Consider the following 26,928-nt stretch of genomic DNA (forward strand, 5'->3'; position numbering starts at 1 on the left):
GCTAAGGTAAGGCTGCAACCGTGGAGTTAACCGTGCGTGAGACCACAAAGGAATGCGATGTGTTACAGGCTGGATTCCTATGGCTTAGGACCGCGGTCCCGACACTGCACTTCTCATCTGTCTTCATGTCCATCTAGCGGACTTGTGGATGACCGGGTGGGTAGTCGCGGCGGTGACCAGACTTGGTGTTGACGCGACAATGAAGTGGTCGGAGGCACTGGATCGGCGGCTACTAAGTCTCCAACGACGGCAATACGACGGAGATCGGGCACGAGCGGTGCTAAAGGTGCTCTTCCTGTCCCTCTACATCTTCCCTCGCCTGCATGTCGTCTCCTTCGTCTTCACGATACCCACCGATGAACTGGGCCTCTATGTCCCCCCATCAATACAATGATATGCAAATATTTTGCATACTCACGAAAAAAACTCTAGCCTCTGCGGTAGCGGCCCCTGGCCACCAGTTTGTGGAATGAGAATGTCCTATTGATTTTCATATCCACATGATTCTCCTATATTATTTTATTAGTATTGGTTGGGTTTGTGGTACCTACAGTTTATACTGGAATTTTCTCTCGAGCTCAGGATTCCATGCCCTTTTCTCTTTAACTCATCTGGTGCTTATAATATCTGATGGGTCATGCATTGTTTTGGTTCTGAAATTTATATTGGTTGAGTTTGTGGTACCTACAGTTTATACTGGATTTTTCTCTCGAGCTTAGGATTCCATGCCCTTTTCTCTTTAACTGATCTAGTGCTTAGAATATCTGATTGGTCATGCATTGTTTTGGTTTTGAAATTTATATTGTTTTATAACGACCTTAGAAGCCCTGACTTATACATAGATAGTTGGCAATGGAAAGCCCAGCAGAAGTAGCAGCAATGGAAAGCCCAGCAGAAGCAACAACAATGGAAAGCCCTGACTTGTTTGTCGCTACCTTAATTCTGCATACCGTCTAATCCCTGTATTCTATTTGCGTATTCCAGGCATTTAAACAATGATAGATGCTAGGCATTTTGCTATCTCAGCCAAGATACCGGAGTTCAGTAACAAGGGCCGAACATTGGTGGTCCAATACTCCATAAAGTTTGAGCAGGAAATTGAGTGTGGCGGCGGCTATATTAAGCTAATGTCTGGTTATGTCAACCAAAAGAAATATAGCGGAGATACTCCATACAGGTATGTTATTTCCTACTTCTGTCCCGTGGAACAAAGGTCCACCATTGCTGTTAGTAAGCTCCTAAGCAGACCCTGTCACTCTTTCGACCATGTGATTGGATTAGAATGTTTGTATAGTTGATGAGCAAAGGTCAACCTCACATAATTTGTTACATTGTATAAGTACACCTAGATTCTATGGCTTGCGAATGTCCATCCATGATTAAGGGGAAATGAATAAATATAAACTGCTTACTTGTTCAGGTTTACTAGTCTACTACTGAGTTATGCTGATAGCTTTCTTTGTTCTCTTACGCAGCTTGATGTATGGGCCAGATATATGCGGGACTCAAACAAAGAAGCTGCATCTTATACTCTCTTACCAGGGTCAGAACTATCCTATCAAAAAAGATCTACAATGCGAAACCGACAGGCTCACACATGTTTACACATTCATTCTTAGGCCCAATGCATCTTATAGTTTACTTGTTGATAACCGTGAAAGAGAATTTGGGAGCATGTACACTGATTGGGACATCTTGCCTCCTCGTAAAATCAAGGATGTTGGTGCCAAAAAGGTAGCTCCCTTTTTTCAAAAATTGAATTGTACTACAACTAGGAACATTACAGTGAGAGAATCATCTAACTTATTTGCCTTTTTGCAGCCTAAGGATTGAGATGACAGAGAGTATATTGAGGATCCCGATGCGGTTAAACCTGAGGTTTGTGTGCCCATAATTTAGTATGTGAATTTGATTATTTTACAGTGTAGCAAATTGTTTTCTAACAGCTCATCTACCTTGGCCAGGGCTATGATTCTATTCCAAGAGAGATTCCTGACCCAAAGGATAAGAAGGTATGCAAGTACCCTATCTTAATGAAACTCAAGATATCAAATATTAGGTTACTGCACTTCATATTCCATATTATAAATGGTCTAAACTTATTATGCATCATTCAGTGCTAACTTGTTAGCATGAAGTTGACCCATTTAACCGCTTATCTGGCTCTACATATTTGGTCTTGTTGAAAATTTTCTGCATTTGAAGCATTCTAGTTACCCTCACATAAACTGTAGATGTCCTAGCACATCGAAAGAAACATTTTTATGATGAAGCTTTGTACAACTAAGCACACCACATGATGACAAATATGTGCATGTCGTGTTAGTAATTAGCCCGACACGTGGGACAATGATGATGATGGCATATGGAAACCTAGAAGGATACCGAATCCAGCATACAAAGGACAATGGAAGCGCAAGGTTTGTCTTGTTATTTGTCCATCAATCGTTCGTGCTACTTTATTTCTTTGCTTAGAATCTAGGTTTTCCCGCCACGTCGCCGCAAAACATGTAAGTAGAGATCATTTGACCCATTTTAAGATCAAATTTATAACTAGAGACCATTATTGAAGATCTTCATGATTTAGAGTGTTAAATTTGACATGTTGATGATTTCATCTTGTAGGTTGCCACGCGGATGCTCTTTGGACTACGATATGGACATGAAGGCATTTGTTTTAGTGCCAAATATTACTTACTAATGCCCGCAAAGTATCGTTGTGTATTATATTTGCTATGGAGCTATGTATGTATGGATGCTATGGAACTATATGTATATATGGATGCTATGGAATTTTGGATGTATGGATGCTATGGAATTTTGATATATGGATCATGAAATTTGTTATGCAACTTTGCATATATGTTATGTGTTGTGGATTAGTAAAACTATTGGGCACATATTACGTATTATATATTTGATATATATGTTATGTACTATTGAATTTGTGGTTTTGAAACAAAACATATATATGCCAGAATCTTTGATGTCATGGGGCTCTCAGCAAAGATTTTATGCTCTCAGCAAAGATTTCATACTAGTGGCACACCACTCAGCACATTAGTGGCTCACTGCAAAAAGCACACTAGTGGCGCATCGTCAACTAGTGCGCCATTAGTAAGCTAGAGCACATGGGTAAATATGGCCCCCTAGGAGGCATACTAATGTCGCACCATGGGCTATACTAATGGAGCACTGCCTGGTGCGCCATTAGTAAAAAATTCTAATGGCATGATGCTAGTGGCGCACTTGTAGTGCGCCATTAGTAGCCAAAACAGGTGCGCCACTAGCAGGCCTTTTCCTAGTAGTGTGTTACCAAGAAATGAAAGTACCTAGTAATTCAATAAGCGTGCGCGAGCTCTAGTAATTGGTCGAGTATGTATATCAGTAGAGGTTGTGGTGTAACAGTGGTATTGATGTCCTCATCATCCTCCCCTTCTTGAAATGAAGTTGTCCTTGATGGAAGCTCGCCTTCCTCACCCAAATAAGGTTTCAAATCAGCAATGCTAAAAGTGGGACTAACCCCAAAACCTTCAGGCAGCTCAAGTTTATATGCATTATCATTTATTTTCTCTAACACCTTAAAAGGACCATCATCACGTGGCATTAGCTTTAATTTGCGAAAATCAGGAAACAATACTTATGCAAATGTAACCAAACAAGATCTCAAGGTGCAAAGACAACATGTTTTATACCATTATCTCTAGCAATTTATATTTAGCATTCTTAAGGTCAATGTTTTCCTTAGTTAACTCATGCCTTTTTAAGATCAATTCAATGCGTTGTTTAGCGTCAAAATCAACCTTCTCCGAAGATGGAGGAGGCAACAAATCAATATGTGCACGAGGTAGGTAACCATACACAATTTCATAAGGGCACATCTTAGTAGTAGTATGCATATAACGGTTATAAGAAAATTCAATATGAGGCAAGCATTCTTCGCAAATTTTCATGTTATTCTTCAAAACAACCCTATGCATGCTAGTCAATGTTTTACTCACTCCTTGAGTTTGTCCATCAGTTTGGGGTGACATCTAGTACTAAATAGGAATTTAGTCCCCAACTTATCTCATAAATATCTGCAGAAGTGGCTAAGAAATTTAGTATCACGATCGAAAACAATTGTATTTGGCACACCCTGCAAGCGAATGATTTCACGAAAGAACAAATCAAAAAACATTAGAAGCAACATCAGTTTTATGACCTGACATAAAGTGTGCCAAATTTGAAAATATATCCACTACAACAAATATGATATCCCTCCCCTTATTTGTTTGAGGTAAACGTAAAACAAAGTCCATAGATATATTCTCCCATGGAACACTAGGTACACACAAGGACATGCATAAACCATGAGGATTGAGTTGCGACTTAGCTTTTTGGCATGTAGTTCAGCGAACAACAAATCGATCAACATCCCATCGCATCTTTGGCCAAAAAGTGTGTAGCAAGTACATCCTTCGTCTTCTTCACGCCGAAGTGTCACATTAATCCTCCTCCATGTGCCTCCTGCAACAACAAAAGTGAACAAAGTTAGCTGTAATGCATAGCTTGTTACGAGAGAACACAAATCCAGCATTACTTATGAACTTGTTCCCTGTTCTTCATTCCTTATAATTCTACAACACATCTTTAAATACGACATCATGTACATACTGTTCTTTGATGGTCTCCAAACCAAATATTTTAGAGCCAAGTTATGAAAGCATAGTATAACAATGATACAATTCCTCAGTAATAACATTTTCTCTACCCTTCTTGTGCATAATGAAATAAGACAAAGTCTCAATGAATCCAATCCATTTACCTTATCTACGGTTCTGTTTTGCTTGAATTTTAATATGTTTCAAAGATCCATGATCAGAATGTATAACAAATTCTTTGCGCCAAAAATAATGTTGCATGTTTCCAAAGTCCGTACAAGGGCATATAATTATTTATCATAAGTATAATAATTCAGACTAGGCCCACTCAATTTTTTCAAAAATGTACGCAACAGGTTTACCATCTTGTATTAACACACTTCCTAATCCAATTCCACTAGCATCACATTCAACCTTGAAAGTCTTATTAAAATTTGGATGTTGGAGTAAAGGAGCATGTGTTAACATGTCTTTAAATACCATGAAGGCTTCTTCGTATGCGGTACCCCAAGCAAAAGGAACATTCTTCTTTGTAAGCTCATTGAGAGCTGCAACAATGGGGTTGAAATCTCTCACAAAACGCCTATAGAAACCAGCGAGGCCAAGAGAACTCCTCACTTGTGTTACCATTTTGGGCCGCGTCTAACTCTTAATAGCTTCAATAGTGGCTTTATCAACTTCATTTACATGTGGAGTAACAACATAACAAAAAAAAGATACTCGATCGATGCAAAAGGTGCACTCCCGGGATTACCAAACAAACGTGCATCACGTAGAGCAATAAAAACAACAAGTAAATGTTCCAAATGTTCCTCCATTGATCTCCTATAAATCAGTCTATCTTGAAAATAGACTACCAAAAATCATCCAATGAAAGCATGTAAAATTACGTTCATTAATCTGATGAAAGTGTAAGGTGCATTAGTTAACCCAAATAGCATGACTAACCACTCATATAATCCAAACTTAGTTTTAAATGTTGTTTTCCATTCATTTCCCAATTTCATACGAATTTGATGGTATCCACTATGCAAATCAACTTTGGAGAAAATTGTAGAGCCACTTAATTCATCAAGCATATCATCTAGCCTAGGAATAGAATGAAGATAATGAATACTAATATTATTAACACCTCTACAGTCGACACACATATGCGATGTACCATCCTTTTTTGGAACGAGAATAATAGGAACAACACAAGGACTAAGGGATTTACATATATAACCTTTGTGGAGTAGCTCCTGTACTTGATGCAGAATCTCCTTGGTCTCCTCTCGATTTGTACGGTATGGCACACTGTTGGGTAGTGTAGGATCAAAACTATGTCTAGAGGGGGGTGATTAGACTACTTGGCAAGATAAAAATTTAGCCTTTTCCCAATTTTAAGTGTGGCCAGTTTTAGCAATTATGACTAGTCAAGTACACCCTACACATGCACATCTAAGAGTATATAGCAACGGAGAGTAAAACATGCAAGTGTAAAGTAAGGAAGGGTAGGAGATCAAATGCATGAGGTTGACATGGCGATTTTTGGCATGGTTCTGACAGGTGGCGCTATCATACGTCCATGTTAGTGGAAACATCAACCCACGAAGGGTAATAGCTACGAGAGTCTACGCAGGGCTCCACCCACAAGGGGTCCACGAAAAAGCGGCCTTGTCTATTCCACCACGGCTTCCGTCCACACAGGACTAGCCCCACTCACGGTAGATCTTGACGAAGAAGACGATCTTCTTGACCTTACAAACATATTGGTTCAACTCCATAACACGAAGTAGGAGGCTCCGAACTGACACCTAACCAATCTAGGAGATACCACCCTCCAAAAGGTAATAGATGTGGTAGAACGATGAACTCCTTGCTCTTGTGCTTCAAAGATAGTCTCCTCAACACTAAATCACTCTCTCACAGATTTGGCATGGGTAGGAGAGATTAATTTGGTGGAAAGCAACTTGGGGAGGCTAGGAATCAAGGTTCAAATGGTTGGAATGAAATCTCTTGATCTCAACACATGAGTAGGTGGCTCTCTCTCAGAAAAATGAATATGGCAATGAAGTGTGTGTTATGAGTTCTTCCTCTATGGTTGAGAGGTAGGTGGAGGGGTATATATAGGCAGCACCCAAAATCCAACCGTTACACCTAAAGTGACCAAATCAGTGATACTGAAGTTACAAACTTGGTGGTCCCGACTTACTCAAAAGGGGCAACTTTTGAATCTCGGTGGAACCGGTATACAAAACTGGTAGAACCAAAAAGGTGGCTAACAGTCAGATGTACCAACTCGGTGACACCGATACTCAAACTTGGAAATTCCTATTTTGTGTATCGAGGCAACAGAAGGTTGGTCACCTAAGCTCGGTAGCACTTATGCAGAATAGGTCGTACTGAAATGGTAGGTTTCGCTAGGGTTCTGTCTCGGATGAAAATTGGTATGGCCGAATATGGAAACTTGGTGGCATCGATTTTGGATATTTGGCTTGGGACCAAAGTGTTATGTGGGACAACGGCTGCGCATTTTTGGTGGCTATCTCTAAGCACTTGAGCAACCAAATCATATTAATACCTCATCCCCTTTTAATAGTATTGCCTTTCCTATGGACTCAAATGTGATTTATCACAAAGTGTAAAATGAAGAGTCTTCTTGCTTGAAGCTTGAGGCAATCCTATTGCTTCTTCATCAAGGGGCTTCTCCACATAAAACTTTAGCCAATTCATCTTTTGGACTTTCTGAAATATACTTAGATAAGACCATTAGTCCAATGGTGCATATGGTGCGATGATCATCAAAACCACCATAGGGAGTAATTGTGCTTTCAATCTCCCCTTTTTGGCAATTGATGACAACATATAGATCAAAGTTTCGACAAAAGATATAATCAATGATTAGCATCGACGCTTTGAGAGGCATGTGAAAAGCTAGAGCTCCCCCTAAATTTGTGCATTATTTAAGTTTGTGTTTGAATGCAAATGCACAATCGATTAGGATCATGTGTCACTCGTCCATGTCACATACAACTTGGAGGTGCGTATAAAAGATAAGAATGAATAGAAATGCACATAACACCAGAAATAAGTGAATGATCATGATGTAGATAGGTGAAAAATAATAACGTGGTAGCATCAAACAATCAAATCATATGATCAAACACACATCTAAGCAGACGATGTCATCCAAAAGACCAAATAAAATTTTGAAAACCAAACGAGAGAAAATAAAGTCAAAAGCTCTCCCTCTCTTGAAGCCCTATGATATATACACTTCTCCCCCTTTGGCAACAAGTACCAAAAAGTTCAAAGGTCTAATTTAATCATTTTTCTCGACATGGTCTCCTCCGTTAGCAGATATTGGACTAGACAAAAGAGCACCAACGAAGGCTTCAATTGATGTTGGTGGAGCAGGATATGCTGGACCTAGAGCTGAAGCTTGAACTGATGTAGACGGTCTATGTTTTCGTATTGGCACGGCAGCTGACCTGGTTTGGGTCGAGAAATGTGTGGTAGTACAAAGAGGTGAATCATCATCATCATCATCATTATCATCGTCGTCATCTAAGCGTGGAATCTGCGATGAGTCAGTCTCATGTTGAAGCTGTTTGACTGTAGTGGTCAACTCCATAACATTCACATCCAGGTCATGGAACTTTGTTTCCACGATCCTCTCTAGGCTATTCTGGTTCAACATGTTCTCAGAAATGTTCTTCTCCATCCCTTGGATGGTGCTAACCAAGAACGACATATGTTCGTCTCTGGTTTTGAGCTCTGGTGGAGCAGCTTGAGCATTCTTAGCGATCTCTATAGTAGCTGCCTCTGCAACATCTCTAGTTGTAGCTGAATCTGGATGAGTGTCATCTATCACAACTTCATTATCCTTGAACTCTGGCTGTAGTGGCAAATGAGGATGATCAAGCTGATATGCATTCTTGCCAATCTTGGTATTGATCAGGATCTGAATATATGGTGCATATCCGCAAGATCTCTTCTGATCTGTAGAAGTTCTTCTAATAGTCTCAGCAATCAAATCCATGGCTTTGAAGCGAGTATGGGTGTCTAAATGAATCAACATATTGATGGAATAGCCTCTAATCATCTTATCATAACCTGATTTGGGTATCAAGGCATGCCTCAAAATAGTGTTGGTAGTAGTTATTCAGGCTTGCAGGAAATAGACACACTACAAGAAATATGCTAATACACGGCGCTATATTTTCATTGCTACATCGTCATGGTTTCTAATTTACAACGATCTTACGACGAAAAACGAAGCGTCGAAAACGAAGCGTCAAAAACTGACAACAACGACGTTTTGATCGAAATCGTCGTAACTTTTACGACGATTCCTGGATCGTCGTAACCTTTACGACGATCCTAAATCGTCGTTGGCAATCTAACCCAGTCCTACGTGGAAAAATTACGACAAAATCAAAACGTCATGGTTGAAATCAGCCCAACCCATTTCCATTGATCACATGGGCTGGTTTTATTTTTTTGGGCTTTTTCTTATTCGGCTTATTTTTGGGCCTTAGCCTATTTACAACCACTTCTAGTATTTTTTTCGAATTTTTTTGTATCATTATAATTTGGGCCCTGGCCTTTTAGTGCCCAAATACATTTGGTCCAGTTTCAGTTTTCTCCTGTTTTCATTTTTGAATTCATCAACTTTTTGTTCCAGAATTTGGTTTCATTTCTATTTATTGGGACTTTTCAACCCAATTATTTGTCCAATATTAAATCCAACACTATTTCGTATTCAAATCAAGAAACTCCAAGTCGAATTAAAATCATCCATCATATAAAATCACATAATACATCTCCCAGGTTTACATAACACAATAACTCATCTGATGAATACATTTCCTTACACAGGAATATAGCAAGAACGGACAGAATTTCACAATAGAACAATGGCACATCTGCTAACAATGGAGTTCATTCCACTCTCCTATGAGATGTATGTTCATAAATTTTTATGTTGTGTTGATTTGAATGTCCCAGGTAGGCATCATCGACATCTTCTCACCACTTTCCTAGCAACAGAAAAAGAGACAAAACAAAAAACGTTAGACCGTAATATTACACCAGAGCACATATGAGTAACTTCAGATCACAAAATATATCCATTATACTAGATGTCAGAGTTGTATAAAAGCTACTAGTTGTAAAAAACCATTATATGTATGAGTATGAACTTGAATTTAATTTTATAGATCCACCTACAATATATAGAAAAATATCAGCCAGTTGAGCAAATATGCTAACTTGTATGAATAAGCATCACACATAAGCGAGGGTTGATTCCTTTATAGCTATTCAATATCAGGCATGAAGAGGACATTCAAATATCAGCCAGTTGAGCAAATATGCTAACTTGATCATTACTACTATCACCAAGTCGACAGAGTAGCTTGTGAATGAATGAATAAAAGGAATACCCACTACGAGCAAACCCACATGCTCTGTTCCTATTTGGAAACAGAGGTACTGTACTATACTAGTATGCCTGATTAATTTAGCCAGCTTCCACTTCTTCTCCCACCTTTAGGTCCACTTTGGTTTCCTGGGTTTTCAGAATGCGGGCATAGGGAAAATGTAGGATTTAAGTGGCATGTACAGTTGTACACTTGGATCCTATAGGATTCGCATAGAGTGTTTGATGTCACCAGAAAAACAAAAGAGAATTGGAAAAGGTGCCTGATCTGATCTAGAATCGACCATATTCATTGCTCCTGCTTGCATGAATTACTTACTGCTACTCCTTGACTTGATGTCAGGTTGGACTTGCAGCATGATTAAGAGTGAATTAATAATAAAGCAGCTGACTACTCCACCATGAAATGAATCCATTGACATGACTAATGGCTTGACACCACTCTTAGGACACATGTCGAGCCATTCTTGTTTATTTATTTTCATAAATAGATTATACTACACAGAGCTGGTTTTTTTTGTACACTTGTGGTGAAGCATAAGCATGAGGCTTGCGCATGCCATTCTCGTCACAGATTGCAGCATGGCAACCACAAGAGTCCACACTCCACACTCCATGGAGTGCCGCTTGCTTCAGTTACTCGCGCTGCACGCCATATCCATGCTCTCTTCAGCTACTACTACCCAACAAGAAATAAAAACGAAGAGAGATGGTTGGATGCACACTTGCTGTCCCCCGTGATTTTCTCCCTCAATGCCGTGAGTGACAACAAAAAAATCATATTTTTCCCTTCCCGTTCGATTGATTCGTTGGTTGGTCTGTTGGTTGGTTCATGGGCGCAGCAGGATGTGTGTGTGTGCGCGCGGTTCATCCTTCAAAACTTCTCACATGAATCAATGCACGAAATTGTTGTCTTAAATTACTACTTAAGCAGTGCAGATTAATTAACCGAGCATGGCAATGACAAGAATGGATTACGAGGAAGAAGACCGAAGACGAGTGTACTAACCTTGGACGAGCGAGAAGAGGCTGCCGTTGGGGTAGTAGTCGTACACCAGCATCCGCTCCTCCTTGTCCTCGAAGTATGCCCGCACAGCCACCACGTTCGGGTGCCACACCCGCCAGAGCTCCTCCGCCCGCCGCCCAAACTCCACCGCACCAGCGCCCACCCCGCCGGCACTCCCCGCGTTGCTGCACCACATCCGCTTCACCGCCTTGTATGTGCTCTCGGCCTCCCCGCACCCGAGAGTCTCCACCGATGCCCGCAGCAGCTCCTCCAGGCTGTACATCTCCGTCGCACCACCGAAGAACAGCAGCTTCCCGATCCCCTCGCGCTCCCACGAGAACTCACACCCGCCGTCTCGTAGTCGCAGCAGCAGTCGTCCACCATCCAATGTACTTCCTCGTCGCGCCCTGAATGAAACGCCGTCGTCGAATCAAAACCTCACCGGAGCAGGAACCCAAAATCAAGAGACCAAGGGGGAGTCTTACGGGGCAGCCGCAGCCTCCGCCGTGCGAGAGGGACGAAATGGAGGGGAAGCTACGGGAGTGGACGGCCACTGCGAGGAGTGCCACGACATCCATATTCTATAAAAATATCTAACACCCATCTCCTACCTTAACTGAACAAACACATGGTTCCTCATGTGCGCTCTAGCTTCTTTTTCTTGCATAGAGCTAAATTCTTCCATATGTGCTCTGCATAGATAACTTGATATGCCACTATCCGTCCAGTTCATATGGTTTATATGTTATAGAACACAATTTAACATTTTTTATCATGTTTATAAAGTACTCCATGTTCTTTACTTATGAGCAACTATTAGAAACTCAGTGTGTGCCCTCAGTCCAGTTGTCCTATAAAATGAATAAACACCTCACATTTTCTAGTGTGGTGATGTCCTATTCAAGTATAACCCTTATTACACCGGTTTGCACATCTTTGTCACAGTTCTTGTTTTCTCTGCAATTTTTGTGGTGAATTGGTGATATCCAAATCCATGTAGTGTATCATTAGCTCTCAGCGTGGAGTACTAATAACCGCATTGAGACTCGTTGTTCTTTTTTCCAGACCATGTTCCCTGTTTGGTCTCTATCCCAAGTTCCTTCCACTAGAAAATCGCCCACAATTATTAGTTCGTCTCGTTTCTACAAACCGAACATTTCAGTAGACAAAGTCCTGCTTGACACAAGCTGCTAACTGAATTCCAGGCCCGGCAGTGGTACCCGCACGTACCTTCCTCGGCGCGCCTTTCTGGAGGAAAGGGAGGACGCACTCCTCCTCCGGGGTGCTCGGCGCGGCCTTTGCTGCCCCCACTCCTCCGCGCATGCCTGTACTGTCCACCGCAGAGGCGCCGCGGGGACCTGCGCCGTATCCGCGTCAGCGACGGTGACTCCAAGGGGAGGCCGCGGACACGGATCTGTACGCTGATGCGCACCGACTGTTGGGGGTCCGTTCCTCACGGGGCCGGCGGGGACAGTGGCGGGGGAGAGGAGGCAGGCTGGTGGGGCGCCTGCAGGCCGAGGTGGCTGGCGGAGCGGCGGGCGTACCGAGTGGCCGGTGCCGGGCGGGGAGGCCCTACCATTGGTGATGACACGGCGACCGCCATCGGGGTCCTCGGGCGGGATGACCTTCTTGACGACGCGCGCGACGACCTCGTCCACCAAGGCGCCGTCGGCCAGGTCGAGCAGGTCGAAGATCCCTAGAGCCCGTGAGCAGCACCGCCAGCAGGTCTAGTGCATTGTGTCATTATATGTGACAAAGTTACGAGGAAAAATAATAAACTTGTAATACAACAATTGTTTTCTAAAAGTGTTCTTAGAAATGGGCTATCATGTGTGAAGATTCATGGCTTTCAAGCCAAATGATCAATCTTATGGCCACATTCGACATAGGTTGTTGAAATGATATAATATTATGTATAAGGGTGCATATTGGAATCGCAAACAATTGTGATTAAGGAAGTTTTCATTTTCCTTGTATGTAAAAATTATGTTCATTTTTTCAAGTGCCCAAAATAAATTTTTTTGTGAAGGACCTATCATATATTTGTTTCAAAATTGGACCAAATAATTTTTATAAAATACTAGGCCATATTTAATGTACAATTGACAAAATGGTTGGGTGTTAAAAGCTTTTATCCACCTCTCGTGAAAAAGACAAATTTATGTCGATTCAGCTAGAAGCGGGTTAAATTTGAACTGCAGCTGCATTATACTTTGCTCTTTCTTTTTCCCAAAAATCTTTTATAGGTACATAAGTATCTATTTAATCAGAAATACATGGTGTGGTAGCTTGACATCGAGGTTTGGATGGTGGTCTAGGGCCCCAACTCCATAGCGCGCGAACTTGCATGCCAGCCGCATGATCACCGCCTAACCGTTGTGTTGCCGTGCGTTCTGGGTGGAATAGGCATGTCTGGTGGGTTGGACAATCCCTCGGTAGGTGTTAGGAAGAAGAATACAATAGAAGAATCTCACGAGGAGACTCAACTAAGGTCAAACATGAATTAGTAGCCAAGTGTTTGATTAGCGGTGAGGGTAATGAACATAGACAATGGGCCTAAATTTTGGCTGAGGATGATCATCTACTAAAGAGACTCTCGTGGCAATTTTTTAGCTCAAATGAATGAACCTAGGTGACACTTGCTTTCCAAAGTAACACACTGTGCAGAAATATGGATGTTGAAGCTCGGATCAAATGAATGAATGGATTGAGCTGAAATTTGGTGTATGATGTTAATTTGGGCATATGAAGGCACTGTAAAAACATTATACCATTTGGACATGCCAAAGTGACACTTCCTTCACAATGTGCCAATCTAGACAGAAAATGGTAATTGAAACTGGGCTCACGTAGATGATTGGATTGAGCTGATATTTGGAGGAGGATGATAATTTGGACACATTAAGGCACTACAAAAATTTCATAAAATTTGGATAAAAGAATTGTACTTCCTTCACAATGCTCTCTACTGAACAGAATATTGGGAAAAATATTGAGGGAAATTGGCTGAATTAAATGAGCTACAATTTGGTGGAGTGAGGTTATATGGTCAGTTTTCTTCCGTGGTAATTTTTCATCAACTATAAAGCAATATAAAATGTAGTTGCTTCACAAACTAAAAATATTACCAGAAACAAAGATTGGATGATGAGCTCACATGGATTGTTAGATGGGGATAAAATTTTGTGGAGAGATATGTTTTGGGCACATAGAAGATGTGGAAAAAATTCATCTCATCAGGATATTACTATCTAGTACTTCCTTCACAAAGCTGTTAGCTGAACACAAACTTTGGAAATTTGCTGAGAAATATTTACTAGGCAAATGGTTACAAAAGTTTTCATGAGGCATTGATTTTGATAGGAAAGAGTTCCCAAAAAATATGAGGGTAATAAAAGAAATATAAATAGCACTTACTTCATAAAGTGCTATTCTGAACACAATAGGAAAATGAATATTTCTGAATTATTTTTGAACTGTGGGATGAAGGATTTTCACATATTTGAGGAATATATGATCAAAAGTATTTATGAGAATTTTTTGCGAATTTATTGAATGATAGAATAGTACGTTGCTTCACAAACTAGGATGAGGTGGGATAGAATGTACCCAAGAGTGACAAGTCAACATAGTTAGAACATGTTACGACATTTTTATAATCGTCGTAGAAGTTGTGACGATCTCATCTTATGCGGTTACGAAGTTTTTGACTCACATCATCGTAATTTATATCTAGGTTTGATCCCCTCAAATGGCTTACGACAATCTCGGATGAAATCGTCATAGATTTATGACGAATTCATCAACGACATCTTAAAGAACGTCATGTATGAGCATATTTCTTGTAGTGACACACCCAAGTTTGTGAGGTTGCACGAAATCATTTGGCACTGTTTTGTACATATTGACCATGGAATTGTGATTCTTCTTTGGTTCTGAATACACATCCAAGTCCTCTGCTCGTGACTTTAGAGCACCAATGATATTAGCCCATTCTTCAATTGTGGCTTCATATCTATGGCTATCATTCATCCTAACAATTGTGCCATCTGAATAGAAATGAAGTATTGAATATAATTGCATAATTATTTCATCATTCCATGCCGTCATCTCTCTGCCAACAAACTCTTCAATGTCAACAAGATTGAAATTCTCTCTCACATGAGGAAAGAAATTTTCATTGGCTTTGATGTAATTCTAGTCAAGATATCTCATATCACTAACCGCTGGACATTTTTCATACAAAAATATCTCATAAAAGTGTTGTTGTTCTCTTGTATGAAATCTGGGGTCAATTGCAGTCCTTCTCCTTGCAGCATATGGATCAATAGCTGTTCACTTCCTCAGCCCGACATCTCTTCTCTTCTTCATGTCTTCAACTATTGGATGAGCCTCATTGTGAAGGGGCAAATGAGGCCTTAACTTAATGAGAATTGATGCATTCTCAACATCTTCCTCTACAACAAAGGCTCTAGAATCAGTGCCTTTCTCTTTAGCAGCTGCATGTATGTCCTTTGTAGTCCACTTGGGAGCTGCAGGCTTTGGAGCTCAAGGCTTCATCACATCCGCCATAAGATTCCTTTTCTTCTTTGCAAGAGGGGCCTTAGCTGGTACTTCATGTTCCTCTTCCTCAGTAGCAGCAGTCTCTGTTGGGTCTTCATACATGGAAGTTTGTCTCCCAATAACATGAATCACTCTCTTTGTGGCTCTCTTCACAACTTGCTTCTTAGGAGGTCTCTCAAGGGTGATTGCCATCCCTTGCCTTGCACACTCTAGAGCTCTCATGTTAGAAGGTTTAGAATATTCCTTCCTGACAGGATTCTTGCCACGAGCCTTCTCTTTCTGTTTTTGAGGAACAAAAACTTCCCCAACAAAATCTGAATCTTCTTCATCTGAATTCAGTTTCCTTCCTGTCCTTGTAGCAACCTTGGGCAAGCTATTAGAACTGCGAGTAGCTGGATCATAAGGGGACCTCTCCTGACTTGTGCCTGAATCCATCTCAACACTATCCTCAATGAAGTTGTTTTGGCTATCATCAGATCCTGACATCTTCGCAAACCAATCCGACAAGCACACCAGCAAATCATAAGACTAGCAACCCTATGAAATAGATGTAGAGGAGAAGAAGGGTTGAGCATCACAAAACATAGAAGATTTTGAAAAATTTGAACATAGAAATCCTTAATTTCAGCTTTTTGCAGAAAAATTTCGGTAGTACCGAGTCTAAATTTTCAGATTCACAGAGACTTGGCAATCCCTTCGGTGGAACCAAAAGTTATCACTCGGCCTCATCGAGTCCATTCTCATGAAGCCTAGACTCAAAATCGGTGGAACGGATTTTTGCGATTTGGTGTCACCATGATGTGTTCTACGGACTGCTAACCCTAAAAATCTTTCGTTTGCTGATCTACGAGAACTTCCGGTGGAGAAGAGGGTTTGCACAAGGTGGCTTATAGATAAAATTTTCTAATGCATATGAATCGGAACAATGGAGTGAAAGAGAAGTATAGAACTGTACCCTAACTCTGTGGCGGTCCGACTACGATGGCGCCGGCGGCAAAGATTTTGTTGGTGGCGATGAATCCCAACGACGGAGGTGCTCGGGGATGCAAAGGCGATGACCTGGGATCCTTGCATGGCAGATTAGTGTTTGGGGTCGAAACGTTTGAAGAAGTAATTTCGAAATGTTCGGTCCGCCATGCTTTATACCCGTCATTATCAGTGTCACCGAGACTAAGATTTCGGTGCTATCGAGCGAGTTTCGCTGTTGTCAGTTGACATGGAAACTCGGTGAAGACGAGATTGAAAACCCAGTTCAGCTTTGGAATTCGGTGGCACTAAGATTGTGAGGTTGGTTACACCGAGATTCACAAAGAGCTTTTGGAGTGCAGCCTTTGTCGATACGGAACTTCAAGCGCTCCTTAACACAGAGGGATCAAGAAGTGCTTGTTGAAGTTTTGTGGTGAAGCATGAATACAACTTGAGACGAGAAAGCATAGATAGCTAGAGAAGGGTTCTAGCCATTCTTGTCTATCCAATTGGAAAAAGATAAATCAAAAGCCAAATAGCAACAATTGGATATCCTTGAATGAGAAAGGATATGCAGACCAACATGCTCACATAATAAGATGTGAAATATAATGATGATGAACATGCACAAACATCCTAGCATCTATCAAGCACTTGGGCAATGACGAAGTTATCTATATTTGAGTATATTGACTTAGGAGTCATGTAAGAATACTTGATCATAGGTCATACTCATCATTTAAGCACCAGTGGGGTTGCCATTTTTACATAAAGCCTTAATGTGTTCATATATTTAGAAGATGCTTATACTCAAGATTTAGAGTAAATCTCCCCCTTGATATGATATCCCCCTAAGAGGGACAAACTAACCTTAGGTTTTATCGTAGAAGACTTCAAGTAGGTGAAGTAGTGGTGGATGCTCAATGTTGTTTAAGATCATCTTGAGTTGGGAGCAATCCTTGTTGTTTCTTACTCTTCTCACTTACATGGGTTAGTCCCAATTCAAAAAGGAACAAACACAAAGATATCTATGTACATGGAGTGAAACACATGTGGGATTATGTCCAAAGATACATTAATTACCTAGTGTGTTGCTTACCTTTGAGGGAATGAGTGACTCCTTGAACTAATGCATATGGTTGAGGTTGATTGCATATGGTTCTTGCTAAAATGAATGGGAGTGAATTTCATTGGCGGAGTCACCCCTCAAGAACTTCCTAGTTTTTCCTCTTGCGGACCCACATCACTTTGATGGGAATCCTTGGAGTTGTGGTAGCACTAGATGAGGTAATACTAGAAGTGTCCTTGGGAAACCACTCAACCTTGGCTTGGGGCTCTTCTTCAAATGAGTCAATGTCCTCTTGAAGCTTTCCCTTGCCCTTGTGGTCTTGTGGTAGAAGGCCATCTTGTGAGCTTATTCCCTTGGGAAGAGTAGGATCATACTTCTCCTCTTGAGGATAAAGCTTGGGAATGGGATATGGACCTTCTTTCCAATAATCTCCGTTGACGTGGAAGTAGCCAACACCTTGCTTCTTCCGATGTCCTCCTTGCTTGTGCATAATTTTCTCCAATTGTTACTTCCACAAGACATTTGAAGACACATCTCTCTATAATCCCTTTCAATAAATCATTTCCTTGCTCAAGTGTAACTTGGATAAAAGAATGGTTAGTGGAATCAAGAGAGCTATGTGGCACCCCGCCTGATTACCACTGTAGCGAGACGGTCGCCACGCATACCAGCCTAGGAAATCCCTCTGGCATGCGCGTTTACAACAAATATCATGAACACATGCATTTCTATTAATGTATATATCAGTATTACAAGATATATCACCAGGGTGATGGCAACGGAAAAGCTCTATCTAAGGAAGCATGGTCCTCGTGCGGCTCCAATCTAGAGGGATCCGACTAGGTTACTCTTCTAGCCTGCGAACGCTCCGGCTCCTTGACAACGGACGACAGATCCTTATCTGAACCTGGACATGTTAAAGGCCGCTGAGTACTTTTGAATGTACTCGCAAGCAAACCAACTAACATATACACCAAGCAAAGCAATCCATGGCATTCAAGCATGCATTTGTTATTAGAGCTATATTAATTATCATGACATAGCGTACCTATCTAGCAATATTATTATCAAGGTATAACAGGATTATCCAGCAAGATAACTACTAAAGTAAATACGATAATGTAAACCATATTAAATAAATGATTTATACTCTGAATATTCTCATGATTCAGTCTGAATTTGATCCAAATCCAATCCAACTCATGTGGTCATCCGACCACTCATCTCATAGCCATCCCATGGCTAACATATCATCATTTGATGTCTGCACAAGGCGAGTTCTTTCATCATTATTATCGCTGATACGGTTGACCACCTAGTGAGGTCTAGACGGGCTGTCCAATACCGTGGACGCGACTATTCGAATAGATTTTTATACTCTGTAGAGGTTGCGCACTTTACCCACACCATGGAGCACCTGGCCTCGTGATTCTGTTGGTGTGGACCAGCATTGCTCCAACAAAACCTGCCTGACCCGTGACTCTCCCATCGCACCACCAACATTCATCCTCCCCCGGAGTCATGCTCTGGGTGGCTCCTGTGTCCTCATGACACTTGCCACCGTCGTGGACAAACTGAACTGTCCCAAAGAGGGACTCCCGGGTTAAACAATCAACTTGGCTCACAAGGTTATCGCCGCCTACCGGGCCAGGGTAGCGCACGCGCATAACCTTCCCTGTCTGGAGGTACCGGTGAAAGTGCACGCGATCAGCCCAAGTCAAGGCCGTCCTATACCGGCAAATGTGGCTGCGCGTATAAGCCCGGACAGGTGACTCTAGATCAACCGACTAGAATGCATTAAGTGAGCATGTGGTTTACACAATAACTGATGAGGGCAGCAACTAGGCACTTAAATTATTTACTATGAATTATTATATGGTGAGTAAATGAGAGTAACACAAGCAATAGGTGCAATCTAACAGAAGTTTAGTTATTTCTATCATGGCATAATCATTAATTAAACACACAAGAATAACATAGAGCAATGTTGTAGGACATATATCAGATGGTCGGCTTGCCTGGGTCGAAGAATACTCCGAGAAGAAGTGCGGAGAATCTGCGGAAAGGATCGCCGAAAACTGTTCTCTCTCGAAGAGGGCTGAATCGGGGTCTCGGGTGAAAAGATATCGCTGTCCGAAGTATAGGGACCAATCTGTAAATAAAGCATTCATAGACAGGCCGCTCGGGACTGAACCCAAAGCGCACTTGACTGAAATACGTTTTAGGTGGGTCCCACCGGTGCTTTCTCTCTCCTGCTTTCAAAAAAGCTGGTGGGCCAGTGAAGGGCCAGGCCCACATTATCTTCCTCCTCCTCCCTAGTCGTCCTCTGCCCGCCATGACAAAGTAGACAGGGGCGACGCCAGCAGCCGGCCTGGCCGACACCTTACTGCTTCCCAGGGCTGGCCGATGAGCGGAGGAGCTCCGCCAATTCCTGGCGAGCTCGCTGGTGGCCGCGGGGTCGGCTGGGGTGGCCCGTAGCACTAGCGTCGTGGCCCGGGCTTCTTGGCCAGAGACGGACGAAGATGGATGATGCCGGCGGGGCTTCCCTGCACAGACGCAACGGGGCACTGGCTTCACGAGCTCCTGGCGATGCAGAGGGTGCAGACGGAGAGGAGGGGAAGGACCACAGGCAGGGGATGGCCTAGGGAATCGAGCGGCGGCCTTAGGCCATGGAAAGGCAAGGGAAGCTCCCAGAGCTCGGAGAAGATGGCGGGGGTTGAGCTTCTAGTCAGGAGAGGAGTTCGAGGCACGCCTTAAATAGCGGAGGGATGGGATACGCGATGCATGACGGAGCTTCGAGGTGCGTGACGAGTTGACGGCGTTCCGATGGAGCATCTGCGCTGGCAGAGGCAGCCATGGGCTAGGAGACGAGGGGGAGAAGGCTCCAGGAGGCACACACGTGCGGTGGGGATTTAGTCAGCACTCGCAGACAAGCTGCGGCGATGGGAGGTGATCGAACGACGACTGTTTTGCCATAGTTCACGCAGGCTGCCGACTAGAGGTGAGGTCACCACCAACATCACGTGTCCTGGACAATGGATCATCCTAGAAACTTGTCAACGCGACATCTCACTACTCAAATAGGCCATAGCAGTAACTGGAACCATCTAGGTAGAGCTGAAACGAGAGAAACTTGTAGAAGAAGGTTCTGGCAGCAAGGTGTTTGTAGATATTTCTAGAGAGATCACTGAGCGATAGGAGCTGGAACTTGGCATGGAGCAATGATCTACCAAGGTAAGTACTTTGGTAAATTTTGGGACCATTCGGGTAAGAATTGAGGGTACTTGCTGAACAAACCACCATACCGGACAGAATTGCAAATAATGAAGCTGGGGAAGAATGGCTAAATGGACATGGCTCATACTTAGTGTAGGCTGATGGTTTGAACATATGAAGATACTGGAAAAGTTTCAGCTCATTTGAAAATGCCTACATGGTACTTCCTTCATAGCACTTCCAAATGGACAGAAAATTGAGAAAACTGTTGTGGAATAATGGATGGATGAATTTATCTGAGATTTGTTTTCCATGAGTGATTTATCAATGTTAATCACCATGAAAAACTTCAACTCAAATAGATCAAGGAATAGAGCACTTCCTTTGCAATTTGCCCAACTGGACATAAATTGCAACTTGATATTTTGCTCAAACTATGAACTATGGAACTTGGGTTCGTGGTGTAAGTGGTGAAGATATGGATAGGAGAAGATCCACAAATTATTTGGGATTTTTCCTGGCTACCAAAATGATAGCTCCTTTAGAAACTGCCCAAAATGCAATATTGGCATTAAATAGGAAAATGCACTTTCCCTTATTTAATTATGGCCAATATTTTTGTGGGAGCTTAATATGATCACAAAGAATATCTCCACAAGTTTTTATGAACTTTGGAGATGGATAGATATTTTCCTGGATTTAATTCCTTTAACCAGCAGAAAAATGAATTAATTATAAATGAAAAATATTGCAAATGACTTGGCAATATTTTTGCATATCCAGGGTTTATAGATAAAGGATGATCACTAGGAAAAGTTTGGGAGGCAAAAAAATCATAGGAAGCTGGGGTTCCTTCGAAACAGGAGAGATCAGGGTTTCCCTACCGGCAACTTGGAAGGTATGGTTTCCATGGCAAGGTCTGGAGATAGATCTTGGGTGGCAAGGTTGGACTGGGGAGAATCTCTGGTTCGATAGAAAGGCAATGCTGAATGACCATATTCATATACCCAAGAGTGGAAGATATCCGATAACACCGAGGAAAAAGACGGGAGTCGAATCTCACAACGGAAAAAAACAGGAGCGAAAACCAGGGTGTTACAAGCTACTAGAAATAACATCATTTGATTTAACTTTAGCATTGTTGTTACTAGAAGAAGAAACTTTCTTTCCTATGTTACTAGTGTTCTTAGGTTTAACTTGTATAACGAAAGCAGACAAGAGTAATCGTTTGGCTAGATAAGAGAAACTATTCTTTCGAAGATCATCATTTATTGCTTTTAGGAACTCATGCTCTTGCTCTAAATTTAGCTTCTCGAAGTGTAGCTTCTCATGAGTTCTTGAAAGCTCTCTATTATATTTTAGAATAGTTTCATGAGCTAACTTAAGAGTGTTTAATTCATTAGTTAGTCATTCAATTTATCTCTTACCATCATTATTCGATTTCTCTTAACTATCAGGACAGTTAGCAAGTTCAATTTCAGCATTATCACTTATCTTATCAAGAAACAAGTCATCTTATCCTAACAAGTCATCCTCATCACTATCAAAGTCAAAATACTCGGGGTGTGATACCTTGTGGACTTTTTCCATGAAGCAGTTTCCAAACCCCTCATTTGGTAAATCAAATATGTCATAGGAGTTGGCGGAAACAACTGCATGCGGGCAACACCTTCATCTTGACTATAGTCGGAGTTGGAGTAGTAGCTTCTCTCAGATTGGTTGTCAGACTCGGATCCAGAAATCCATTCACCAACATGAGCTTGATGTCTTCTTCTAGAGCTGCTCTTGGTGTATTTGTCCTTCTTCTCTGATTCCTTGCCTCTCCGGGAGTGTCTTCGTTCATAATGATCTTCTCTACTCCTTCTCTCTCTGCGAGGTGACTCATCTCTTGAGCTTCTTATTCGAGGTGACTCTTCTCTTCGTTTGTATGGAGCCGAGCACTCATTGGAGTATTGTCCGGGCTTCCCACAGTTGTAGCAGTTTCGGTCACGACTGGGCGAACGCTTCTCATCATGTCTTGAGCTTGAGCTTCTTTCTTTGCCTCTACTCTTGTAGAACTTGTTGAATTTTCTGACCATGAGGCTTATCTCTTCATTGGTAACAAGGTTGTCACTTGAAGTAGAAGGAGAATTGACTGAATCTTTGTAAGCACCACTTGACTTGTTGTGCAACTCATCATTGTCTTTGTGAGACATTTCATGAGCAACAATCCTTCCAATGACTTCAGTAGGCTTGAGATCTTTGTAGTTCGGCATCATTTGGATTAATGTGCACACGGTGTCGTATCTTCCATCCAAAGCTCTAAGTATCTTCTTGATGATGAATTTTTCGGTCATCTCTTCGCTTCCTAAGCCGACAATCTCATTTGTGATGAGAGCTATCCTAGAGTACACCTCATCGACTCCTTCGCCATCCTTCATCTTGAACTTGTCAAGCTGACTTTGCAGCACATCCAACTTAGGTACTCTATCAGAATTTGTACCATCGTGCATATCAATCAAAGTATCCCAAATTTCCTTTGCATTCACAAGGTGACTGATTTTGTTGAATTCTTCGGGGCATAGGCAGTTGAATGTGATGTCCTAGGCTTGTGCATTGAATTGCAACATCTTCAATTCTTCCACTGTCGCATCACGATCCGGTTCTCGCCCTTCTCCGAAGAAATCACCTTGCACACCAACACGAACATTTCCCCATATGACATGATTATAACCAAGAAGATGCATTTTCATCTTATGCTTCTAACTAGCAAAATTAGTGCCATCGAAATATGGACCTCTATGGTGATAACTTCCCTCACTAGACTCCATACTCTCCTAGGTTGTGAAACCACTGCAATGGAGACCAAACCTATGGCACCCCGATTCAAAGAACCGGATTACCAGTGTTTCCAACTCAGAGATCATGTCTTCTGGAAACACTCAAAAACTTGGAACAGGAATGAGCTGACTTTATTGATAACATAAGGTTACAAGTACATATCTTACAATGATAGCGAGGCCAAAGGCACCCTTGGTGCTACAACAGGATCTACATTATTTATGGAACATAATGGGGCCTCGAGACTACTAAGTACTTCTAGGGCGTAGCGGAACATAGCGGCACTTCCATACACAGGGACACTAGTGTGGACACTTCCTAGTACGGACCATCAGGACCTCCATCCTCGGCTTCTCCCGCATCAGGCATGATACGCCAGGTGAGTACTTGGAATGTACTCGCAAGCTCACAATAACCAAGTAATGCAGCAAACAATAGCATGGTAATAATTTATTAAACAATACTACTGACTATACCAATTATCAACTTACTCATATCGGGGTTGTCTCACAACACCCAGAATACTCATCGAGCATCTCCAATCATTTGAAGAGTTCTTCCATCATTACTAATATTAACTTGGTTGACCATCTACTGAGGTCTGGTCGGGCTGTCCAATACCGTGGACTTGGCTATTCGAATAGGTTTGACACTCTGTAGAGGTTGCACACTTTACCCAGACTATGGAGCACTGACCTCGTGATCCCATTCTGGTGGACCAGCATTGCTCCAACGAAACTTTCCTGACCCGTGACTCTCTCATCGTACCACCAACAATCATTCTCCCCCGGAGTACTGCCCTGGGTAGCCCTATGCCCTCATGCCACCTGCCACCATCGTGGCCAAACTAAACTGTCCCAATTGGGGACGGGCCCAAACAGCTCAACTGAGCTTACAGGGTTATCACTGCCTACCTGATCAGGGTAGCACACGTGCATAACCCTCCCTCTTTGGAGGTACCGGTGAAAGATCACGTGATCAGCTCAAGTCACGACCGCCCCATACTGGCAAGATGTGGTTGTACGGTTAAGCCCGGACAAGTGACTCTAGATCAACCACTAAGTTATTACAAACACAGTGATTTCTAACAGTAAGGAGATATTTCGATTTGTTAATTTACTATGCATTTATTTTATAGCAAATAAGTGAGAGTAATGCATGAAAATATGCTATGTTATGCAATACTACACCACATGGGTATAATGGCTTGTCTTGATCAGTGGGGTTGTTCAAACACTCCTGGTTTTCACCAAAGTTTCCTTCTGAAGTATATTTGAAATAGCAAAAGAAAAGAAAAAGTCATATAATACCTTTTTATTAATCAGAAATTCTATGAGTGTAAAAAAATACCAAAATTTACCAGAAAAAGAGGGGATCAGTACCAACTCAATGCAAAAAGAATCAATTGATTTGGACTTAGGAATAAAACAATATAAATGGTCAAAGTTACTAGTCAATTATGAAAATAAATAAAAGAAAAAGATTCCTGACAGAGGCCACGTCGAAGGCGTAAAGTGGAGAAGGCGCCTCCACTTACCACTTTGGCGCATGCCTAAGCCACTGGTAGATGGGTCCTGCCTCTTTTAAATAGAGAGAGAGGAGGAGACAGGGGCGCGACGGCTCTCCGACGATGGTCGTTGGCGATAGAGACAACAACGATTCCTAGGAATAGGGGGAATGGAACGGCTAGTCTGTGACGAGCACACACGTAACCGCAGCGGGACGAGAGATGGACGGACGGCGTCATCCACTTCTTCTCCGGCGGCGGCGGCTTCGGGTGGTTGTCGAAGACGATCAATCCGGCGCAGATTGGCTTGGTCGAGGGGTCGATGAGCACGAGGGGGAAGCTCTGAGCTCAATGGTGGGGTTGAATGAGCTTTGGGGATAGTGGTTGGTTCTGGCGACGGAGGGTTTGTAGGCGGCGGAGCTCCGGTGAGACTCGAGGCCAGAGGGCCTCTTGGCCATGGCTCGCTCTCCGGCAGGCCGATTGGAGGTGGCTGGACGGGGATGGATAGCTTGAAGGGGTCGGGCCAACCCTTAAATAGGCCGCCGACGAGCTCGGCGGATCTCTCCCGAAGCGGCGAGGATAAGCATGGCCATTGGAGTTGCAGGGATAAGCTGGCCGTCGCGGAGCGACCTGGGGTGATGGAGGAGGGCAAAGAGTCGATGGGATGCCTCCTAAGCCAATAAGGGCTCGCGAACGACCAAAGTGGCCGGAGTCGACTGTTCGGTCCATGGAGGAGCTTTGCTGGGAGCGGCGGCGACCTTCTCCGGCGAGCCAGAGCCTTCGGGAGGTGCCATGTGGCTGCCAGGAACACCGTCGACACCAGGGACAAGGAGGGGGTAGCAAAAGACGGCTCGGCTGTCACAAGAATTGCGCAGAGCGCGCGCTGTGGCATGCCAGTACCATGGTCACCACAGTTACGGCTGCCACAAGGCCGCAGAAGCCTCGAGACCTTGTCCATTGTGTCGACTAGACTCTCATTAGTCACCATCTACCACTCGCTCGACCAATCTCAGTCTCCTGCGAAGTGTAGCCTCAACTACAGCTTCTGCTTGGAGACTTGGGGAGATTCTAGATCTCAAATGGATTAGGGTTGGAGCAAGTTAGCATGTCTGGGTTACTCAACATAGGAAGGACTACAAATTGGCAAGGTTTGAAAAGATTTCAAGATCAAATGAATATAGTTCCTTTGAAAACCACATTTCTGGTCCAGAATGCAAATGAGCTCATGGCACTCACATGCAAGCCCTACTAATGGTGAAACTTGGTGGAGGAGTGTTATTTGGTAGTGCATACATGCCCAAAATTTTATAGATCATTTGTGCACCCCTAGCTAGCACTTCCTTCACAAAGGTTCAATTTTATCAGAAACTTAGCAGAGTTTTCCTGCTCAAAACATGTACTGGAACATCAGATGTTTTTACATATTTGAACTAAATAGGATCCCTAAGAGCTAAGGGAATTTATTGGGAATTTTTTAAAATAGGAAAAATGGGGTTGCTTCACAAAGTGACAATTCTGGTCAAAAAAGAAATAATTATTCTGGCCAAAATTTTACATTGGGCAAGGAAATGTTTTTGAAGGTTCTGAAATCACATGATACTCAGAACATGTGGAAAAAGTTTTGGGGTTTATAGCTTATCCCAACTATAGGTTGCTTCACAACCTATGGTGATGCCATAATTCCGCAAAATAGAAAAATAATTATTTGAAGGA

General features: G+C 42.5%; 1 pseudogene; it reads left to right on the top strand.

Annotated features, from left to right (window-relative positions):
- The first annotated feature begins 995 nt into the window (after positions 1 to 995).
- Positions 996 to 2,570, top strand: LOC123441639 (annotated as a pseudogene).
- The last annotated feature ends 24,358 nt before the right edge of the window (positions 2,571 to 26,928 follow it).

This window comes from Hordeum vulgare, chromosome 3H (assembly GCF_904849725.1).
Source record: "Hordeum vulgare subsp. vulgare chromosome 3H, MorexV3_pseudomolecules_assembly, whole genome shotgun sequence".
In the NCBI taxonomy this organism is placed as follows: Eukaryota; Viridiplantae; Streptophyta; class Magnoliopsida; order Poales; family Poaceae; genus Hordeum; species Hordeum vulgare.